This window comes from Gracilinanus agilis, chromosome 1 (assembly GCF_016433145.1).
Source record: "Gracilinanus agilis isolate LMUSP501 chromosome 1, AgileGrace, whole genome shotgun sequence".
NCBI classification, from domain to species: domain Eukaryota; kingdom Metazoa; phylum Chordata; class Mammalia; order Didelphimorphia; family Didelphidae; genus Gracilinanus; species Gracilinanus agilis.
In genome coordinates, this window is record NC_058130.1 from 246,836,396 (window position 1) to 246,859,449 (window position 23,054).

At 36.4% G+C, this 23,054-nt stretch overlaps 1 protein-coding gene across 3 annotated transcripts in view; it reads right to left on the reverse strand.

The window, feature by feature from the left end:
* Positions 1-23,054, reverse strand: part of FOCAD (focadhesin) — a 363,803-nt gene that overhangs the window by 224,086 nt on the left and 116,663 nt on the right. The gene's annotated exons all lie outside the window — the stretch shown is intronic.

Here is a 23,054-nt window from a genome sequence, read left to right on the forward strand (position 1 = left end):
GAAGGAAGGAAGGAAGGAAGGAAGGAAGGAAGGAAGGAAGGAAGGAAGGAAGGAAGGAAGGAAGGAAGGAAGGAAGGAAGGAAGGAAGGAAAAAGAAAAAAAGAAAAACCAGTGGAAGTACTGGTAAGCTTCCCAGTGCATGGACCAGAGACTCTCCAGGGGCACAAGATGCCTGAAGCACTTATTAACATGGGCAAAAAGCCCAGAGTGCTCTGATGGAGAAGCTCCAGAGAAGCTGGAATTTCTTATTATTAAGACAGCTCTCAGCTACAGAAGTGAGTCCAGGAGTCAGTAGGGCTCAAAACAGGATACCCAAAGGACAGAAAAAGTCCACAGTACTCTAACCTGGAATACTACAAGACAAATCCCTGATGATCCAACAGTAGCTGTAATATGTGAAACTAAATACACACAAAATGGAGAAAATGGAAGGCAATGGGCTAAGAATGGAGGAAAGCAATATTAAGACAGACCACATATATAAGAGTTCTGGGAATTAAAAAAAAAAAAGGAAAAACAACTTAGAATGGTAGGTAGAAAACTTTGTCCAAGTAACAAACTCCCTGATGATAAGATTGGATTAAAATTGGATTCCTTCCTCTTTCTTCTAAAAATCAAAAAGAAATAATATTTAAATAAAATGAAGAAATGCAAAGAAGGAAAAAAATCAGGGACAAAATACAGAGACCACAAAAAAATGAGAAAATAAAAAATTTGATCACAGCTTCAAAGACCAATGTAACAAAACTTGATCAAACAATACAAAAAAATAAAAATAAACACAATAAACACCACAAATGGCAACACATTTCAAAAGTGACACGTTCAAATATTGGCATCAATACTTCAAAGCAATATATGAATTAGTAGCATGAAACTTTATTAGCTTCCCCTCAGACTCCACTTTTATTATAATAGAAGATATGATATATTTATTGTCAAAGGGTAAAAACATAAGTAACTCTTCCAAATATAAGAAAATTAAGTCTTACTCTATGTATACATATATATAATAGAAAGAATTCAGTGCATAGAACACTCAAAATGAGTCTGAACTCATGCAAGGAAAAAATATATAGCATAATGGCCTAAAAGTATGTATCAAAAAACAACTTATCTGGAATTATGCCCAGAGAATTATAAAACTGTGTATATCTTTAGACAATACAACTGTCATGTCTGATACCCAAAGAGATCAGGTAAAAAATGAAAAAAAAAATCATATGTCCATTTTTTCTTTTTATTTTCCATCATGGAGTCAATGTTAAGTATCAGCTCCAAAGGAAAAGAACAGTAAGGACTAGGCAATTACGGTTAAGTGACTTGTTCGGGTTCATATAGCTTATAAGTGTCTGAGGTCATATTTGAACCCAGGAACTCCCATCTCAAAATTTTTATGTTCTAAAATATTTACAACAGCTCTCTTTCTGATGGCAAAGAATTGGAAATTGAAGGGAATGTCCAACAATTAGGGAATGCCTAACAATTAGGGAATGCCTAACGATATTTTAGCATATAACTGTGACAGAATACTATATAGTATATATAATGTATCAATATTTATCGATATCTGTCTATGTATCTATAGATGGCTGGATGGATTGACAGACAGACAGAAAGAGAGAGGGAGAGAAAGATGTCCCTTTCTCAAGCAATGCCTTCTCTGGTGCATGGAAGTGACATTTTTCCCCCTTAAAATCACACCTGAGATAGACAGATAGATAGATAGATAGATAGATAGATAGATAGATAGATAGATAGATAGATAGATAGATAGACAGATAGATAGATAGATAGATAGATAGATCTATATATCTTCTCTCCATTCAAAAAGTCATAAACCTAGTTCATGTCTTCAACATATCTCTCCTAGACTATTACAATAAGCTTTTTTTTTTAACCCTTGTACTTCGGTGTATTGTCTCATAGGTGGAAGATTGGTAAGGGTGGGCAATGGGGGTCAAGTGACTCGCCCATACAATAAGCTTTTAACTAATTTCCCTACCTACTATCTCTGCTATACATCTTCTATTCTTCTTAGAAAGTGATTTTCTAGGGGGCATGGGTAGCTCAGTGGATTGAGTCAGGCCTAAAGATGGGAGGTCTTAGGTTCAAATCCAACCTCAGACACTTCCCAACTGTGTGACCCTGGGCAAGTCACTTGACCCTCATTGCCCACCCTTACCACTCTTCCACCAAGGAGCCAAAACACAGAAGTTAAGAGTTTAAAAAAAAAAAAAGTGATTTTCTGAAAACATTAATCTTATCATGTCATGTCCTTTCTCAATAAACTTCAACGGCTCCCTATTACTTCCAGGATCAAACATATAATGACATTTTGGGCCTTTAAAGCCCCTCACAACCTAGCACCATTAAATCCTTTTTTTCATTCTCTTCTTTATTTTCTACAATCTGGCTTGTGATCTCATCATTCAATTAAAACTACTCTCTCCAAATTTACCAATAATTTCTAAATTGGTAGACCTAATGGTTTTTTCTCAAACTTGATTTTTCTTGACATCTCTGTGGCATTTGACACTGGGAGATGCTGGGAAGGAATAGGGTGAATTAGGAAAGGATAAAAGTTATGTTTCAAGCTGTGGAGACTGGGAAGATAGTGATGTTTTAAACAATAAAGGGAAGCTGAGAAAAGAAAAAGATTTGGGAAGAAATATAATAAGCTCAGTTTTGAACTTATGAGGTTGAGAATGTTATAGTCTAGCTATTTCAAAGTGTCAAAAAAGCAACTGGTCAGTTTTACTCAACTTTTTTTTTAAAAGTCTCAACCCCAAATTTAGGTGACACAAAACAACTGCCAGAAGACAGCTTCTCACTGGCTGAAGGAAACTGGTATGCCCCTTGGTAGTTCTTAACAGGAAGTTGAATGATTTTAGAGTAAGAGCCTTTTGACTAAAAACAAGTGTGAAGAATCAAAGGGAATACAATTCAGAAAATCCTTGTGGATAAAAATGGAGAAGAGAAAAAGAGGAGAGGATTTCTTTATTGTCCTCCCTCACTGGCCATGGCAGGAGGGCAGTGGCAATATGGACCCAAAAGGAGATACCTAATTCAGCATTTGCAGTCAGTTTGAGAAAGCCAGAAAAAGAGTGGAGGGTACAAGACACACATTCTAGGCAGGAATGAATAGAGAGGGGCAGTCGCTTGAGGCCAGAATGGTTTCCTTTAGGTGGACATATATCACTCCTCCCTTTCACAGCCAAATTCAGAAAAAAAGTCTATCTATATTTATAACCTCTATTTCTTCTCTTCTCATACTTTAAACCATTAGAATCTATATTCTTGCTTCATTCATGACTTAAGAGTTATCATTATACTCTCAGGTTATTCCAACTACTCTCACAGATGCTGGGTATATTAGAAAATCCACCTCAGGTTTATGGGAGAGATATTTTATTTTTTTTTTGCAGCTACTGTTCTTAGTATTCCATCTTAGTAAATGTCTTTGTTAAGAGGTGACCTGCCACCTGGGAAGCTAATGGGAAGCACAACAATGAGAGTTTATGAATTATAGTATTCAATGAGTTAGTCAGTCAATAATCAATCAGTCAAATCTATAAGTGTTTCCCAAATACTTATGAGCTAAATACTGAAGATACAAAAAGAGGCAAAAGATATTTCTTGTCTTCAAGGAGCTCACACTGTAATGGGGGAAATAATATGCAAACAAATGTGTACATACAAGATATATACAAGGTAAAAAGGAAATTATCAATAGATTAAAAAACACTAGAAAAGGGTTAGGAAAGCTTTAGTTGGGGACTTAAAGAAAGCCAAGGAATCCAGGAGTCAGAAGAGAAGAGGGCATATTCCAGGCATAAGCCACCATTCTCTATATCCAAAGGAAATTCCTGGAGACAGAAGATAGAAGGTTTTGTTATTGTGGTTAAGGAATACTCCACTTTTACAAAGGTAATGCTGTGTTACTACTATTCTTTCAATGATATCTTAATAAGTGCTTTTATTCTTAGCTAATTGCTTCTACTGGCTCACTGATAAAGAAAGGTAAGCCTATCAGACCTGGCTCATGAGCCTTTACAATTGCAGGCAAAGAAAGTCCTGAAGCTGACACAACCTCATCAAGAGGCTATTAGGGCATTACTGTCCCAATTTTGCCACATCCCCTCCAGCATTCATTACTCTCCCCTGTTGTCATTTTAGCCAATCTACTAGGTGTGAGGTGATACCTCAGAGTTGTTTTGATTTGCATTTCTCTAATTATTAGAGATTTAGAAAACTTTCTCATGTGCTTATTGATACTTTTGATTTCTTTACCTGAAAATTGCCTATTCATGTCCCTTGCGCCCATTTATCAATTGGGGAATGGCTTGATTTTTTATACAACTGATTTAGCTCCTTGTATATTTGAGTAATTAGACTTTTGTCAAGAGTTTTTTGTTATAAATTTTTTCCCAGTTTGTTGTTTCCCTACTGATTTTGGTTGCATTGTTTTTGTTTGTACAAAACCTTTTTAATTTAATGTAATCAAAATTATTTATTATACATTTTGTAATTTTTTCTCTTACTTGGTTTTAAAATCTTAAATCCTTTCCCAGAGCTCTGACAAGTATACTATTCTGTGTTTGCCTAATTTTCTTATAGTTTCCTTCTTTATATTCAAGTCATTCACCCATTCTGAATTTATCTTGGTGGAGGGTGTGAGATATTGATCTAAACTTAATATCTCCCATATTATTTTCCAATTTTCCCAGCAGTTTTTGTCAAATAGTGGATTTTTGTCCCAAAAGTTGGGCTCTTTGGGTTTATCATACACTGTCTTGCTGACGTCACTTACCCCAAGTCTATTCCACTGATCCTCCCTTCTGTCTCTTAGCCAGTACCATACTGTTTTTATTTGGAACTGTACCCAAATAGTGCTAAAAGTTTGCCTGCCCTTTGATCCAGCCATACCATTGCTGGGTTTTTACCCCAAAGAGATCATACGGAAAAAGACATGTACAAAAATATTTATAGCCACGCTTTTTGTAGTGGCAAAAAACTGGAAAACAAGGGTATGTCCTTCAATTGGGGAATGGCTGAACAAATTGTGGTGTCTGTTGGTGATGGAATACTATTGTGCTCAAAAGAATAATAAAACTGGAGGAATTCCATGTGAACTGGAACAACCTCCAGGAACTGATGCAGAGCGAAAGGAGCAGAGCCAAAAGAACACTGTACACAGAGACTGATACGCTGTGGTACAACAGAAGGTAATGGACTTCTGTACTAGCAGCAATGATCCGGGACAATTCTGAGGGACTTATGGAAAAGAACACTATTCACATTCAGAGGAAGAACTGTGGGAATGAAAACACAGAAGAAAAACAACTGCTTCCACATATGGGTTGATGCATACATGATTCGGGATGTAGACTCTAAACCAACACCCCAGTACAACTGTCTATAATATGGAAATAGGTCTTGATCAATGACACATGAAGAAACCAGTGGAAATGTGCGTTGGCTATGGGGGTTGGGGGGGGGGGGCGGGGGAGACACACATGAGTCATGAAACCATGGAAAAAAAATTTTCTAAAAAATAAAATTAAACAAACAAACAAATAAATAAATTTGAAAAGAGAGGCTATTAGGGGTAAAATTAGGTATTTGGATTTTATAAGTGAGTGACAGAAGTGAATCCTGTTATCCTTTCAGACTGTCTTGGGCCCAGCTTAGAATCTGGAGCCAAAGCTGCTGCTAGAATTCTCAGGTGGATATATGAGTTAGAGGTTTCCAACCGTCACTCGGGGCTCTCAGGGCTAAGCAAGGTCCTCAAGGCAGCTTTTCCTAAGCTCTCTGGCAAATTCCCTGCGAAACCTTTGGGAGCACCAGACTGGCAGTTTGGGAAGAGAGAGCTGACTGTTTGGCAGTAGCTGAAGTAAAAAGATTGACTGAAAGAAGAAAAGATCTTTTTCTCTGATCTCTGTGAGAAAGCAGAGGCAGAGATGAGAGGCTTTGGCCTATGCAGACAGGTAGTCATTCCTGCCTCACCCAGAACCAACTTTTGACTAGGCTGGCAATAGAGCAGTTGTGGAAATAACATCTTGAGACAATATTATTTTAACACCTAAATTATTTTATAAAGATATTAGAAATAGGTTTTATTTAGGTAGTAACTGAGTTATAAGATAGAGATAAGGAGTGAGAGCAACTCTCGTTTACCAGATGGAAGTGGGTCCGTGAGGACCTTTGGATTGGATGTGGTTTTAAGGTACCCATTAGTATTAGGGATATTTCCTGTTAAGCTTTTTACTTTTCCTACAATGCTTTAAACCTTTTTAAGTTTTAATGAAGAGAGATTATTTTATATATCTGCCTCAGAGAGTGTTTACAGCCAGTCTATTTGTTTACTAGGCCCAAGAGCCTACCAACTGCTCATCTTCAGTTAATAAGGCTCACCTTCAACAGAATGGCCTTTTTAACAAAAAATAAGAAGAGACTATATAAGTACATACATATACAGTTTCAATATTATCCTTAAAGGGCACAAGCCATAAGTAAAGCTGAAGAGTAACTCCAAGGAAGTAGGACATATACAATGTCTTCATATAGCTTGTAATATTTAATAAATGTCTTGAATTGGAATTCAAAAAGCAAATCATTCTTTAAGTCTAATTATTTCTTCATAGTAGTTTAAAAATTTTTGGTTTATTTTGATTTCTAACCCCAATGAGATATTATGTTCTTTCTAAAAGAAATTACTCCTATGTAAAACTATACTTTACTGATTCTCAGTAAATAGTTTCAAGAATAACTTAGAAAATAGAAATATACAGTTCTCACCTGATATAAGTGAACCGTTATTCTAAAGTGATTTTTACTTAATGCAAATTTGCCCATTGATTAGAGAAGAGTTATGGAGGAAGCTGGTACAAGGTTAAAGAATATCTGGGGGCCAGGACCAAGAAACTAGAGCAGGAGGAAGAATAGGGGAGAGTTGGCTAGGTGGGTAGTTCAATGGATAGAGAACAAGGTCTGGAGATGGGAAGTTCTAGGTTCAAATTTGCTCTCAGACATTCCGTAGCTAAGTGACCCTAAAATTGCCTTACTCCTCTTCTGCCCTGGAACTTATATTTAGCATCAATTCTAAGACAGAAGAACTTTTATAGCAAAAAAAAAAAAGGAATAAAGAATAAAAGAATAGGGGAGAGTCACATGTGCCCAAAAAAGAGGAAGAACACTCAAGTGGTAGACAGGTGGAGGCCAGACACAGAGACAGACCTGAGAGGAGGGGGATCCCTGGAGGCCACAGACAGACACACAGGTACCACACCAGAAGCTGCCATGTGAGTAAATGAACAGAGCAAAGGTCACCTAGAGAGTCAGAGATCTCAAGTTAAGCCTCAGTCTAGGATTCTCACATGGGTTCTTCTGCTCTCACTAGGAAGAAGTTTTTTAGGTTTTTGGTTTTGGTTTTCTGATGGTGGGGTGGGAGGCTACCCAGCCAAGCCAATAAAAAGGAGCTGAGAGAGAAGCACAGTAAACATCTGTGGGATTTCTTTTTGAAAGCAGATTACTTTCAGAATTCTTTACATAAAGTCTTTTTACTTAATGCAAATTAATGTAAAACATGAGCTGTCTGTAAACAATCTTGTTTCTGTATCCTTAATAAAATGGAGATTCCTTTCCTGGCTGTCTCAGCTTCTTATTGCTGAGATGACTTTTCAGTCTAGTCTCCCTGATCATTCATTCATCTATTCCTAAAGAAACATTATTCTTTCTGCAACCATGGCTTCTTTTTTCCTGTGAACTTTCTGAGTAAAAAAGAAAGCTATCTTTGCTTTTATCATTAATCTTAAATGCCAGCACAAGCTTTTTAAATTCAAGCCAGGCCAGTACTCTCCTCAACACCATTGGTTAACTTTTTAAAATGATTATCTGAAACTTATATATGTGTGTATGTACATATATATGTGCGTGTATATAAATATATGTAAATGATCATCTGAAACATACATATATACATAAAACTATTTATACATAGATTTCTCAAGATTAATTAAAATAAGTTGTTTTTACTAATAGCTAATTTCAGAGCACATCTAAATCTGAGTAAGCCATCACAGAATAGCAGTTATCTAGAAGAATCAGTCTAGTGTTCATGTAATATACATAATTCAAAAATCATAATGCTGTCACAAAATGATTTCAATTTGAAGAACATGACAGCATTGATTCATAATAAGTTAAAACTGAACAACAAAGAGCCTGAGTACATTTAACCAGAACAGTGATAACAAACATGGACATATCCTGTTTCATGATTACGCTAACAATGCATACGAGAGTCAGTTGCTTGCATGGAATCCAAAGCAATTGCCTTCTTTATATATTTTCCTATGCCATGGCCACAAAAGCAAATTTGTTTTGTTTTGTTTTTCATCTCAATGAAGACCTCAAGCAAAGACATGTAAAAGGAATAAAAGATGGAATAGTTGCAAATTCCCAAGACACCCATTCCTGCCAAAAGGGTTCACAGATATCTGTTTTAAATTAATACCCTATAAGACTTTTCAAAAACATCTGCCAAAAGCAGATTCCAGGGAGAGCAGCGGCCCCATTTTGAGGAATTATTTAGTTACTATCGTCACTTAAAACTGTATGTGTTACAAACTGGTTTTATATTTCTAGGGGAAGAGGGGGGACAGCGACTACATTAGGAACCAGATGTAAGATATTAAAGTTCTATGTTTTTGTTCCCCTTGTACTATGGGAATTCAAAGTTGCTACTTTGATATTCCATCTTTCCTAGGCCCTATAAATGAAGAGGAAAAAAAAAAAACAACCCACAAAAATCAGTTGGTTCACAATCTAAATCTAACAAAGACAAGTTAGAATTACAAACATACATACATACGTACATATATATATATATATATATGCATACATACATAAAGGGATAACATAAAAGGGAATACTGGTTGCTGATTTAATGTGAGGGTTTAGGAGTTCTAAATCTTTATTATGTCATGGATCCCATTGGCAGTCTAGGGAATGTACAAAATCAGATATGCAGGATTTCAAAGGAAATAAAATAGTAGTAAAATAAAGTTGTGCTATTTTTCCCCCATCCAATGGGTCATAAACACATTAAAATCTAACTATAATCCGTAGCCCTCCAAGTTAATCAAATGTTGTCATTGTGAGATAGAGATACCAATAGATAGCATATAAGAAGTCACAGGAAATCCATTTTAGGATAAGAACAACTGAGGAATCATAGCACTTTCCTAAAGTCTTTCAAATTGAGATCCAAAGGCTCCAAGTAGTCATTTATTTATGATTTTCTCAGTGAGCATTACCACAAACAATGTAGATACAACCAAAGTTTTTTTGTTGTTGTTGTTGCCACTGAATGCGTTTTACTTGGCCAGTACTACTGGATACTGTGGAGATTTTTCCTTTCCATGATAGATGGAGCATATTGTAACAGTGAAATACATTTCCATTTAATTTTTTTTTAAGTGCCTTTCTGTCTTCAAATTGATACTAATTATCAGTCCCAAGACAGTAGTAGAGCAGTAAAGGCTAGGCAAGGGGGCAGAAGTGAGTTGCCCAGAGTCACACAGCGAGGAAGTGCCTGAAGTCACATTTGAACTCCAAACCTATCTCTAGGAATGCTTCTCTGTCCACTGAACCATCCAACTGCCCCACAAATCAAGTTTTTAATAGATAAAAGACCAGAGAGTGTCCTTGAAATCCAGCTCTGACAGCTGGTCCTCCCTGCTGCTATTGCTTTCCCTACTCTGAGATTACCATCAATCTGTGCTGTGTGTGTGTGTGTGTGTACCTTTGTATGTAGTTATTTTCATGCATGTTTCTCATGAAAATGTGAGTTTCCTGAAAACAGAGACTATTTTTCCCCATTCTTTTATCCTCAGTACTTACTTTGCACAGTGCCTGTTTCAATAGTAAACCAATAGCACATACTACCTGTATTATTACCCTAGGCATCCCCAACCAGCCAGTCATCCAGACCATTTGCTTGTAGTCCCAACTCTCTTAGACTGGCATCTTTCATGGAAGATGTGGAATTTCAGACCCTGAACTCCAGAATCCATACCATAAGACCAGGGAGGTTAATCTACTCAATTTAGTAGTTCCCAATCTGGGGACTGGCCTAATTAACTGGTGATTAAGTGAGAGTGAACCAACTCACCTGGCCCATTAGGTCACCTGGCAGACACTAGGCTTTCCTCTAAATCAATGATTCTCAAAGTGGGCACCACCACCCCCAGGTGGGTGCTGCAGTGATCCAGGGGAGCAGTGATGGCCACAAGTGCATTTATCTTTCCTATTAATTGCTATTAAAATTTTAAAAAATTAATTTCCAGGGGACTAAGTAATATTTTTTCTGGAAAGGGGGAAGTAAGCCAAAAAAGTTTGGGAGCCAACACTCTAAATTCACATTCTATCAAGCTAACTGGCCAGGCCATCTCACCATTAATCTGCATGCCACCATGTACACTCTGCCCCTTAAACACTTTCCACCCCACATTCTGAGGACAGTAATCAAATCAATAGTATTATTATTGATGACAGACATCAATTAATAATCTTTGTGACTTCATGAAGGAAAGCCATATGGACTAGCCACCATTCATTTATTTTCTCCTCTTAAGATAAAACTATTTGAGGGAAGGGACTGTCTTTTTATATTTGTATTCTCAATGCCTGACACATGGTAGGTTTAAAAGTATTTTTGTCATTTATTCATTTACCTCTCCATTTGCCAGCCAGCTTAAAAACAAACATTTATTAATTATTTACTACTGAGCCAGACACTGTGTAACTAAGCACTGGGGATAAAAGAATGGAAAAAAAAATGTCTCTGCTTTCAAGAAGCTCACATTTTTGTGAGACAAGCATGAAAATAACTACATGCCTACAAAGGTAAACACACACAGTGCAGATTGATGGTAATCTCAGAGTGGGGAAAGTACAAGCAGCAGGGAGGACCAGCTGTCAGAGCTGGACTTTGAGTTTTCAAGGACACTCTCAGGTCTTCCTGATTTCAAGGGAACTCTCTTTATTCATTAAAAATTTGAGTTTTCAGGCAGCTAGGTATTTCAGTGGATAGAGAGCCAGGCCTACAGAGGGGAGGTCCTAGGTTCAAATCTGAATTCAAGCTCTTCCTAACTTGACTGGCCTTATGCAAGTCACTTCAGTTACCTTGCCTAGGCCTTACTGTTCTTCTGCCTAGAAATTGCCTTGGTAATTAGTTTGAAAGCAAATGGTAAGGTATTTTTTTAAATAAAATAAAAACTTAAGCTAAAAAGCACCTCTCCATTTTCTATAGAATGACACACTTTTAATTCTTCTTCAGCTACACAACAATAGCAAAACAATGTTAAAAGGTTGAGCCTTTGAAACTGGAACAAAGCTGGAGCTATTAAATAAGTTTTGTAACTTCTTTTAATGTTGCCACAATTTCCAAAATCCTTTTATTCAATCTAACAGTTCTCTCACTAGATTACTAAACCCATTCTTTGTCTTTACTATGATACTTTGAGCACCCAGGGCTCTCCTTGCTAATATCCTTGTTCTGATCTCATTTCTCCTCATTTTACCACTGACATAAGAGATAACCAGTTCAATTATATACTGGCCCTTCTTGACCACTCAGTTTTTTCATTCTGTTGATGCTTAGAGCTTGTAGAAGTCCAATGCTGGAATATTCCAAACCCATGTATTCAGTCTTAGTCATGAATTGATGAAGTGAGCTGAAGGAACTGGATTTTTTTTTAAGGTTCTTCAGTTTTTTTTAAACCCTTAACTTCTGTGTATTGGCTCCTAGGTGGAAGAGTGGTAAGGGTAGGCAATAGGGGTCAAGTGACTTGCCCAGGGTCACACAGCTGGGAAGTGGCTGAGGCCGGGTTTGAACCTAGGACCTCCTGTCTCTAGGCTTGACTCTCACTCCACTGAGCTACCCAGCTGCCCCTCAGCATCCATTCTTATTGAAAACACTGAAAAGTATAGGAATAGAAGGACCTTTCCTGAAAATAATAAACAATATATACCTAAAACCATCAACAAGCATCATATGCAATGGGGATAAATTAGAAGCCTTCCCAATAAGATCAGGAGTGAAACAAGGATGCCCATTATCACCTCTATTATTCAACATAGTACTAGAAACACTAGCAGTAGCAATTAGAGAAAAAAAAGAAATTGAAGGTATCAAAATAGGCAAGGAGGAGACTAAGCTATCACTCTTTGCAGATGATATGATGGTCTACTTAAAAAATCCCAGAGAATCAACGAAGAAGCTTGTAGAAATAATCAACAACTTTAGCAAAGTTGCAAGATACAAAATAAATGCACATAAATCATAAGCATTTCTATACATTTCCAACACATTAGAGCAGCAAGAGGCAGAAAGAGAAATACCATTTAAAATCACCCTAGACAATATAAAATACTTAGGAATCTATCTAACAAAAAAACACAGGAATTATACGAAAACAACTACAAAACACTTTCCAAACAAATAAAACTGGATCTCAACAATTGGAAAGCCATTAATTGTTAATGGGTAGGACTAGCTAACATAATAAAAATGACCATTCTACCCAAATTAATTTACCTATTTAGCGCCATACCTATCAAACTACCAAAAAACTTCTTTACTGAATTAGAAAACAAATTTCATTTAGAATAACAAAAGATCAAGAATATCAAGGGAAATAATGAAAAAAAAATGTGAAGGAAGGGAGCCTAGCAGTACCAGATATTAAACTATACTATAAAGCAGCAGTCATCAAAACAATATGGTACTGGCTAAGAGACAGAAGGGAGGATCAGTGGAATAGACTCGGGGTAATGACATCAGCAAGACAGTGTATGATAAACCCAAGGAGCCCAACTTTTGGGACATGAATCCACTATTTGACAAAAATTGCTGGGAAATTTAGAAAACAATATGGGAGACATTAGGTTTAGATCAACATCTCATACCCTACTCCAAGATAAATTCAGAATGGGTGAATGACTTGAATATAAAGAGGGAAACTATAAGTAAGTTAAGTGAACACAGAATAGTATACTTGTCAGATCTCTGGGAAAGGAAAGACTTTAAAACCAAGCAAGAGTTAGAGAAAATTACAAAATGTAAATTAAATGGTTTTGATTATATTAAACTAAAAAGCTTTTGTACAAACAAAAATGATGCAGCCAAAATCAGAAGGGAAACAACAAATTGGGAAAAATCTTTATAACAAAAAACTCTGACAGGGGTCTAATTACTCAAATATACAAGGAGTTAAAGCAATTGCATAAAACATCAAGCCATTCCCCAATTGATAAATGGGCAAGAGACATGAATAGGCAATTTTCAGGTAAAGAAATCAAAAGTATCAATAAGCACATGAGAAAGTGTTCTAAATCTCTAATAATTAGAGAAATGCAAATCAAAACAACTCTGAGGTATCACCTCACACCTAGCAGATTGACTAAAATGAAAAAAGGGGAGAGTAATGAATGCTGGAGGGGATGTGGCAAAACTGGGACATTAATGCATTGCTGGTGGAGTTGTGAACTGATCCAACCATTCTGGATGGCAATTTGGAACTATGCTCAAAGGGCTATAAAAGACTGCCTGCCCTTTGATCCAGCCATACCATTGTTGGGTCTGTACCCTAAAGTGATCATAGGTAAACAGACTTGTACAAAAATATTTATAGCTGTGCTGGCAAAAACTTTTGTGGTGGCAAAAAACTGGAAAAGGAGGGTATGCCCTTCAATTGGGGAATGGCTTAACAAATTGTGGGTATATGCTGGTGATAGAATACTATTGTGCTAAAAGGAATAATAAACTGGAGGAATTCCATGTGAACTCGAAAGACCTCCAGGAATTGATGCAGAGTGAAAGGAGGAGAGCCAGAAGACCATTGTACACAGAGACTAATACCCTGTGGTAAAATCAAATGCAATGGACTTCTATACCAGCAGCAATATATTGACACAGGACTGTTCTTAGGGATTTATGGTAAAGAAAGCTACCCACATTCAGAGGAAGAACTGCAGGAGAAGAAACATATAAGAAAAATAATTGCTTGAACGCATGGGTTGGGGTGGACATGATTGGGGATGTAGACTCAAAACTACCACACCAATACAACTATCAACAATTTAGAAATAGGTCTTGATTGATGACACATGTTACAACCAGTGGAAATGCGCATCGGCCCTGGGTGGAAGGAGAGTGGGAGGGTGAAGGGGAAAGTAAGAGCATGAATCATGTAACCATGTTAAAAATGAATATTAATAAATGGTTTAAAAATGGTTCTCTAATACGAATATGAATTATATTATAAAGCTTGTTCTGATCCACTTTCTTTTCCCACCTTTTTCTATTCAGTGACATTTTTACCTCCTCTATAGCCACAGTTGGGCATTGATACCAAGTAAAACAGTAATGTCTTAGATGGTTTTTCTTAAGTTCATATTTAAAATATTTTTAAGATTTTACATTTTTTCTGTTCATTGTTGTCCTACTTTCATCTTTAAGTTACTCATAGACTTTTTTTTAAATCCTTACCTTCCCTCTTACAATCAATACTGTGTACTGATTCTAAGGCAGGAAAATGGGAAGGACTAGGCAACTGGAGTTAAATGACTTGCCCGGGGTCATTCATATAGTCTTTTCAATTATACTTTTGCTATTTGCTCTAACAAGTCGGTACTCTAGCTGTATAAACATGTTTCAGGAGTGAGCCCATTATTATTTCCTGTGTAGAAAAAAAATTTCACTTTTCTTAATACTATTCATTATTCACTATGTTCAGGATCCGTAAGTTATTCCCTCAAAGAAAGTATTCAATTTATAGTCATGTAATTTCTATCTAAATATCTTTGGAGGTTCTCAGTCCATTGAGTCAGATTTTTCCATCTAAAATTGGGATCCTCATCTTTTTTTTCCCACTTTTTCTTTGAGGAAATCAGAAAGTATCAAAAGATATGCCAATTTAATTTTGAGAATGTTATCAAATTCTTGCCAGAAATTCTCTACATCTTTATCCACTATAAGAAATATTAGTTCATTATCGTCCATTGTTTTCACAGAAGTATTTGGAAGATATTAATCAAGAGCAATGTAACAGAGATAACCAAATGTCCCATTAAAAAAAAAGTGTTTTTAATGCCTTGGGACATACAAGAAAAACAACTCCCCTCATTCCTTTTTATGACATTCCAAAGGAAAGCTGTAAGTTATCCTTCCCCTTACTTGCAATTTCCTTTTGATTTTTATAGCAATAATGGTCAGATTCATTCCTAGGCCATTTGTTGGCTACTGGGCAAGGATCCCCAATTTAGGGTACCAACACAGTTCAAGTATACAAAGAGGCTAAAAACTAATGGAATGCTAGCAATCTTGGCTCTGTTTACTACAATTCTGCTAATGTAACTACAAAATTAGAAGGCATAGACACTGGCCTGAGGAACATTTTGAATTTCTTTTTTTAATTCATGGGTGTTGATGACCAAGGAACTAATCACTAAGTGGCCACAATACAGGTGGATTAGCATCTGCACACTTCACAGAATCATAAAAAGTAAATAATTTACATACACGTCTAGTATGATTTTGGTAAAAAATCCACAAATTTGCATACAGAAAAACACAGCTGGTCAGCCTAAATTTCCCAAAAAAGCTTTCTTACTCATTTATGAATGACTCCTAATAACCTTGGAGCAAATAACTATCTTCTAAGCAGTTTCAGGCTACTCAAAATTTGTCACTGGTTTTCTACTGCCAGCCTAATGAAGTTCAAACTCCTTTTCCTAGCATTCAAGGACCTTCATAATTTAATCATACCCTACTGTGCCAGCCTGCTTTCATGAACTCTCTGTTACCCTCTGCCCTCCTAACTTTGCCCTACTCCATCATTGCCATGTCTTTACTCCAGCATTTTACACACATTCCTCATATGTAGTATGTCTATCATCTCTGTCTTCAGTAATTAGATTTCTACCCACCTTTTAAAATCTATTCAGTGCCACCACTTTCACGAAACCCTCCCAGATGCCATTTGTCAGTAATGAACTTACCCCGTGAATTTCACATTTTTTCATCTCAATAAATGTATTGTCATACAATATTATATACTGTAATTGTGTTTCTATCATTCTATTAGATTAAACACTCTAGCCACATTTGCTTTTTGGATAGCTAGATGGTGCCAAAGTGCACAGTGTGCTGGACCAGGAGTCAGATCTGTGTTCAAATTTACTCACTAGTTGTGTGACCCTGGAGAAGTCACTTAACCTCTTAAAGCCACAGTTTCCTCAACTATAAAATGGGAATAACAATAGCACCTATCTACAAGGGTTATTGTATGGATCAAATGAAAGTTTTGTAAAGAACTTCGTACAGTGGCTGCACATAGTAGGTGCTGATTAATAAATGTTTCTTCCATTCCCCATCCAACCTTCCTTTGATAGGATTATAAGTACAGCAGAATAATTCTAGGGTCAGATTTTACAAACAGCATTTTCATATTAGTTTAGTCTGTGTTCCTATCAATTATTAAATGACAATGCCTATGCTAAAAAGACATCATCTACAATTAGTATATTCATGGATAAAGACAGTATAGGAAATAGTTGTGTCTAGAAGGCAAAGTAGATTCTTACCCAAAGAATACAACAATGAACTTATCTTTTGTCGTGGAAATACAAGGGATAAAAGGCCACACTCATTAAGAAATAGGGGTAAAGCTTCAATATAAATGATCCATCTTGCATCAACAAAAGGTCTAAGGTGTTTCAAAATATCAAGAAGGTACCAAGAAGTAAGTCAACTCAGTGGTAACTGACCCTATGCAAAAGCATGATAATGGCCATCAGAGCTGTCTCTTGAAAATGAGCCCAAAAAAGTACAGATATTTCCACATAGCAGGGGATTAGAGGTCCAGCACCCCAACCTTCTGGAAAATTCATGTTATATTTTTTTGGCCCTCCATAACACAGAAAAAGGTTGGATTTATTCTTTTTCTTTTATAAGTATTTATAGTATCTTCGATGCATCATAAAGTTACTAAACTTTTTAAAATATCTCTACATTTCTAAATTTTGTGTATCATCTGTTGGCTTTCTCTTTCTTTTTGAAAACTTTTAACTTTTTACTTCTTTTAACTTTAAAAAAGAAATGTATATTTATGGTATTAAAAGAAAATATGTTGATATTATATAATGCTATACATATAATTTATGTGTTTCTGAGTTTCTAAAAATTTTCTGTCATCTGCTAGCCTTCTCATGTTATCTGAGGCTTCCATAAAACTCTCAAAAAATTTCCATTGAACTTCTTATGCCCACCCACAATATATTAAAACTGCAATGGGAGAAGTTACAATAGGGAAGAGATACCTGTACTTTCTCTTTTTTGTTCAGCCTGGAGTCCAGATGAAAATCCCATTTCATATGGTTAGCAAGTATGTAGCTGACATTTTGCAACTCACTTTATTACTCATGGCCTTAGTTTTCTTCTTTGTAAAATGTGGGGTTTGAGCTCAATGGCCTCTAAGTCCCTTCTACATCTGAATCTATGCTAATGTGAAACAGATATCACAGCTAAATAAATGTCCAGAGGGCAGGTAGGTGGGTCAGTAGATACAGGAGCCAGGACTTGGGGACCCGAAGTCCTGGGATCAAATTAGACTTCAAATACTTCCTAGCTTTGAGATCCTGGGCAAATCACAACATGAATTACCTAGCTCTTACTACTCTTCTCCTGGGAGGAAAAGAGGGCGGGGAGGAGGGACGGAGGAAAGGAGAGAAGGAGGGCAGGAGGGAGGGAGGGAGAGAGGGAGGAAAGGAAGAAGGAACAGAGGAAGGAAGGGAAGAAGGGAGGAAGATAGGAGAAAGAGAGTGAGGAAGGGAGGAAGAGAAGAAGAAAGGGAAGGAAGAAAGAAGGGAGAGAGGAAGGGAGGAAGAGAGGGAGGAAGGAGGCCTGGGTAAAAATATACCATTCCACAAATCATCATAGAGGTACAAGGGCCAAATAAGTGAGTTGCCAAATGGGGTGGATGTACCATTAGCCTGACACCTGGGAGTTTTTCTACTTACTTGCTTATGCTAACACACTCTTCTCAAGCTTACTAACCCAGAATAACAGATGTAAGAGCTTGAGAAAATAATAGCAAAGCATTATAGACAACGGAGTTCTCCATTAAAAAATATTTCATTTTGTGTTCTTTTTGGAAGCGTGAAGAAAACAGAAAAAAGGATGGATTTTACTTCAGGGGGTAAGAATTCAGTTACAACAGAATAGAGGACAATCAAACCAAGGTCTCTGTCATTTCTCTTTTACATAATGTATTTTCTCATTTTCTCACAGCAGTTACTCAGAGACCATTAAAGTTCACACATTCTAAAGGTTTCCTAAGCTAAAAAATGGCGTATGACCCTGCAGAATAGCCAAGCAGGAATCTACAATTTTAATAGATTGAGAATCCTCTTTCCACCTTTGATAAAATACAGGCATAAAACCAGCCAACAGGACATTTGTTATGAACCCAATTGTACAAATGGTTTGAATTCAACCAAAAATGAGAATGTTTTTACAAAGTGGAAATAGCAGACAAATGAAAAAGTTACAGAGGATAAAATAAATTAGAGAAGATTTCTAAGGTTTCTATCATCCCTGGCACATGAACACACACCTATCAAAACAAAATACAAAAAGGACAGATGAAACACTTCAGATTTTAAAAAGGGGGAAAAAAAGGACAAAAAAAGGGGTAGGGGGCACCTAGGAATTTAAGGAAAATGTTAAGGAAATATGACAGTCAGGTTGACATTTTCAATTTCTAATTTTCTGGAAAATATACATGTACTTTATAAACCCATTTCACAAAAAAAAAAAAAATACAGAACATTTGGAAATGGCTTCTCTTCACACAGAATATCTATCCATTTGTCAAATTTATACATTATGTCACATAGCCACAACTATTTCAAGTTCTCAATTCTCATGTGGAATACTTAAAATTAATCTTTTAAATTATCTCCTCTACCTCCAGTTTCTCCACTCTTCACTCTATTTTACACTCAATTGCCAAGATAATGTTTATGAACAGGGGGGTCTGAGAAAGTCACCTCATTATTCAAGTGGTTCCCTAGTCTAATGAAATTAAAGTTCTTCACCAACTGCCTCCTTCCTACTTCTCCAGTCTTCCCGCATTCTACTCCTTTCCAAGCATTCAATGATCCAACAAGACTGGCCTATATGCAGTTCCCCAAACATAATACTTTATCTCCTATCTCCTNCTATTATATATTTTATTTGTTATACATTATAATTATTACATTCAAAAATTTATAATATAATTAAGATGATGATGACAGAATTTATAAAGCACTTTATAGAATGTAAAGTGCTATGCAATATTTTCTCACTATATTCTCACAAAAACTCTGGGATATAAGTGCCATTATAATCCTTATTTACCAAATGAGGAAAATGAAGCAGACAGATATTAAATGACTTATCCAGGTTCACACAACTAAGAAGCATGCAGGACTAGAATTTAACTTGTCTTCCTGACTCCAGGTACAACACTTTATCCACTAAGCTACCAAGCTGTTCTTTGGCTATGCCACAGGCATCATTCTAAGCACTGGGGACATAAATATAAGCAAGAAGAAACACAGTCTCTAACAAAGAATCCCTATTGCCTGCTTGGCTCCAGATGGAGCTGAGAGCAATGGGTAGAAATTATATAAAATCAAATTTTGACTCAACAGAAGGAAAAAAAACTTCCTAAAATTTAGATCTATCCAAAAGTAAAGACAGACTGCCTTGGGAGGCAGGAGGTTCCTCCTCACTGAAGGTCTTCAAGTAAAAACCCTTCAATATCACTTCCCTGGAATCTTGAGGTTCTCACCTATTTTCTTCATTCCTTCCACAGAAAGGGAAAGGAATAACCCTACTTAAGCCACTCCAGCCCCAGGAGCAACACTATTAAAATTTTCTTGTTCAAGCCCTATCATCTCTCACAAAAAGAATACACAGATTTTAAAGAATATAGTTGGGTGGCAACAGAATCCCTGAGTCCCAAGTAGGCAAATGATCAGAAAAATGATGACAACAAGCAAAATAACCATTAAGGCTCCAACTGCTTCTGATGCCATCAAAGGAAAGGCTCCAGGCAGTAAGAGTGGTTTATAACCATCAGAATTTAGAAAAGTACCTATCACATTGCTCATAGTTTCTGAAAGGCAGAAATTATATTTGAAACATAAATACTAAAAACAGATGCATCTCTCAACTACTACTCCCAGATAAAATACAACGGGTACTAATTTAAGGAAATTAGACAGAGATCCCATTTACCAAAGCATAGCATTTTTATAATTTTCAAAACCCCTTTTCTAAATAAAATTAAGGCTTTTAAAACTTTCAAGTCTACCACAGGAATTCACACAGGAAGCTCAATTCTTGGATCACTAACCCAGAATGCTCTCATATGAACTCCCCTCCAAGAAAACAAAAAGTCTTTGAACTTTTGCCAAGAGCTTGTGTCTGGGCTTGTGTCATCCACAAAGTAAATCTAATGTGGTGTGGGAGTAAAGTTTTTGTCATGACTGTTAACGTTTCTAGGAATAAAGGATGAGTTTCTTCACAAAAAATAATTTTTCAAGTATCATCATTGCATTAGCATTGTTTTGCATTTTAACTACTGAGCATCATTAACAATTATTTCTGGCTGATTTCTATCACATCAGTAAAACATGATGACAGAGTTCCCAAAACCTCAAGAGACCTTGAAGATTAATGTTTGTTAAATCTTGAATGAATAAAGATCATCCAAAATTTATTTTCTAAACTATTCACTTTTTGGAAACTTGTTATATTTTGGTTTTGCCTCAAGTTATTTCCCAAATATATTACACCCCTCCCCACCGGCTATCTCTTGAAACAAATTCAATTTCAAAGTTTATTGAGCACTTACTATTTGCCAGGCATTGTGATAAATACCAGGGATAAAAAGGAAGGCAAAAGAGATTAGTAAATATAAAGCAAATGATAAGTAACAACGGATGTAGGGAGCACAAACAACTGAGGGAAATCAGGAGAGGGATCATCCAGAAGGTGGGATGGTGGTTCTTCAGATGAGTTTTAAAAGGTTTAAAATTATTGAGCACCTAATTATAATAAGTATATAAGAGATATCCTGAGTGCTATGAGAATGTAGAGAAAGGAGAGATTAGTTTAAACTAGAGGGGGAATAAAGATCAAAGAAGACAGTAGAGAGGTTACTTTTGGATTAAGACTTAGAGGACAGGACTTAGAGGACTATGAAAGACAAAGATAGGATAGTATGTGTGAGAATATCATAGAGAAATGGAATAACCTAAGCCAAAGCCTGGAAGAGGGATCAATTCCTCTGATCCACTTGGTTTTTTGGAATTCCTACACTGGGTCATCTTGAGAGGTGAGTGAGTGAATGAACCCAAACAACGCATTACATTTTTCTGGTCATATTATGAGCAGATTAGGTCATGCTTCACATCCCATCCATTTATTCACTGAATTCCCCTCCCTGAATGGGGGAGAGTCAATTTTGGCTTAATATAGGGTATATGAATGGAAAGAGTGAAAGCCAAAGTTGTAGAGGGAAATTGAATCCCTTTTTCTGAAGGGTACAAACAAGGCTAAAGAACCTGAAATTTATTCAGTTAGCAAAGGGGAGCAGGAAAAGGTTTATGAGTTAAATAATGATCTAAGAAGAGATACACAGAGGAAGATTAACATGATAGGATATGCAAGATACACTGAGGGAAAGGAGTAAAATAACTGAGTCAGTATGAATAAGTAGTACTTTAAAGTAATCCAGAGTTGTAATGAAGGACTTTAAAAGGGTGAAAGAAGTAGCCCCAGAAAGGAAAGGACAGATATAAAAGACACCATAAAGGTAGAATGAACAGAACCAGATGAATAAGAAAGGGGAATCAGTGACAACACTACGATTTGGAGCATAGAACACTGGATAAAAAAAAACTGTTACAAATAAGCAAAATGAGTAAATCCCTAAGGAAACTATTTTTGTGGGGTAAGAGAAGTTCATTTTGGGACACAATGAGTTTGAGTTGGCCACAAGTAATCCAGGGGGAAATGTGGCTGGTATGCAGGGCAATTACCAATTTAAAACTATGAGAAAAGGTCAGTGCTTGGAAAGATGAATTTTTGGAGTTATCTGCACAGATAAAATCCAAGGCAGAGGGAAAATTGCCAACAGAGACTAGGTAGTGAAAAGAGATAAAGGTCTGAGGATAGAATCATAAGAAAAAACCTAAATTAAGGAGTAAAAAAAAAAAAAAAAGAAAAAGAAGAATCCACAAAAGATAGAAAAGGGAATTGAGGAGGCAGGAAAGGAATTAGGAGAATGATATGTCACAGAAGCATGTAAGATGACATAAGAGATCCAAGAAGATGAGAAATCTTGAAGGGGCTAAGGGGCCTTTAGATTTGACTATTAATAAGTCCCTAAAGACCACAAAGACTAATTCCTATGGAATACAATGAATGAAAAAGTCTTCATTCAGTGATTACTAATATACCAGGCACTGTGCTAAGCACTCAAGATACAAATATAAATGTGAGACAATAACTGCCCTCAAAGAGTTTAGTTCTAAAAGTGGAAGACAATCCATGATTGGGAGTGATGGCCAGATAAGGGAATGAATGGGGAGTTGCAAGGAGAATAACTGGTTCAAAAAAGCACTCAACCAACTCATCCTTTCTAGAAACAATGGAAATATCAGCTCCATCACAGAGATAAGCACAAATCTTGGAAATCAGGGCAGAATGCAATAAATGGATGTGAAGCAATGGTATGAGGCCAGACAAATATGATGGGTTGTTTGGGTTCATTCATTCAATCTATCAAAATGGCCCCATGTAGGAGTTCCAAAAAACTAAGAGTGTCAACTCCTCCATTGCCCAGGCATATTTTTCTGCTGTTCCAGGTAGAGAGAAGCAGGTTATTGACAAGATGGCCTGGGGAGATAAGATGGATAGGATATCAAGC